Below are 1,987 nucleotides of genomic sequence, written 5' to 3'. Positions count from 1 at the left end.
AACAGGCTGACATCCCATCCAGGTGGGGAATATATACACCATGGAAACCAGGAAACTGGCCCTTATGAGGCGGCATGACTTGAAAAGGTAACTTTTTTTTTTTTTCCAATCTACTTAACTAAAAAGGAGTACCAGTCATGGGCTGGTGCAGCTCTTTCACACACCAGTTGGCAACCCTTGATGTTTTACTGGGTCAAGGATAGGTGCACTGTGAGACTGTCTGTGTTTTCTTGCCCGAGCGAAAACACCTAAAGCTCCACGAGGCTCCGGCAGGGGATGGTGGCGAATCCTGTTGTACTCTTTCACCACAACTTTCTCTCACTCTTACTTCCTGTTTCTGTTGTGCCTGTAATTCAAAGGGTCAGCCTTGTTACACTGTGTCATGCTGAATATCCCCGAGAACTACGTTAAGGGTACACGTGTCTGTGGAGTGCTCAGCCACTTGCACGTTAATTTCACGAGCAGGCTGTTCCGTTGATTGGATCGACTGGAACCCTCGATGTTGTAAGCGACGCAGTGCCAACCACCACCACCACCACCACCACCACCACCACCACCACCACCACCAACCACCAACTACAGGCACCTATAACAAATTAGTTCAAATTCCACTAAGGTCAACTTTGCCTTTCATCCTTTCAGGGTTGATAAAATATGTACCAGTTATACACTGGAGTTGATGTAATTGACTTACCCTCTTCCCCTGTCAATGGTATCATTATCATTACTATTCTGTTGCTAGCATCCACCTGGGCCTCCCTATCTTGAGCAACCCATTCCCTCAACCTTTCCCAATCTTTATAGATGATGCCTACATACCACCCTCTCGCATTTCTCCTACCACTCTCCCATGCACTCTCACAAACCCCCACCCATTACTAACCCTCATACTTGGGTGCCACCTGGACATCTCATCACCACTATCTACCTCTTTGGAGATACCATCAATTCATTCTCAACTCTCTCTTTCTCTCTTCTACATGTGAAGAGCCATGTAACTACTCTCTACAACAAGAACCTGTTCTACCCAAACCTCCACCCTCATACCTCAACCACCATCTAACATAAAGATGCAACACCCCCACCCCTCCCTTGGGTTTGTAGACTTAGAGCTACATGCAGGTGACACGTTAAAAAAAAAGCACCCAGTACACACTGTAAAGTGGTTGGCATTAGGAAGGGTACCCAGCTGTAGAAATCAAACCAAAGCAGACACTGAAGAACGATGAGGTCCTCACACTCTCTGGACCCTTGTCAAACTATCCAACTCATGCCAGCAAGGAAAATGGACGTTAAATGATGATGATGATGATAACACAGTGGACTTCTTTCAGTTTCCATTAACCAAACCCACTCAAAGCTTTGGTTGGATTAGGTAGTTAGACCACCGAGAAAACGTACATTAAGATTTGTACTCCTAGATAACACTCTCCATCACATACACAATGGATTCGTTGGTCATCATCAATAGAATGCGTTTTTTATCATAAGTTTGTTCAATCAGAATTAACCTAGAGCTTAAACAACAGACGTTATGATGACAACAATGACGACGGTCATGATGATGATGATAACGATGATGAAGGCAATATTTTATCTAAGGTGCCATACAGTGGGACTGAACCCAAAACCATGTGGTTTGGAAGCAAACTTCTTAGTTACACACAACCATGCCTATGTCTGTTATTTATTTTTGATATACAGTATCGAAAAATAAATAGCAATATGAAGCAGTGTTGACCTCCTATCCAAACCATACCAACATTGAAAATATAAAACAGAAAAAAAAAAAATGGTCATTTAAAACATCAATGTTTTAATTACTGTTTTTGATGATGGTGATGATGATGATGATGATGATGATGATGATGATGAAATTCTAATGCTAACATAAACAAACAAAAAAAAGGTAACAAAAAAAAAAATTAGCAGATGGTGAGTTCTATATCACTCAGAACTTTTAGTTTTTGGATATCCTTGAATTTCA

The sequence above is a fragment of the Octopus bimaculoides genome, chromosome 2, assembly GCF_046866305.1.
Source record: "Octopus bimaculoides isolate indiv1 chromosome 2, ASM4686630v1, whole genome shotgun sequence".
NCBI lineage: Eukaryota > Metazoa > Mollusca > Cephalopoda > Octopoda > Octopodidae > Octopus > Octopus bimaculoides.
The sequence above is the reverse complement of the archived record's forward strand: the minus strand, read 5'-3'. Positions refer to the sequence as shown.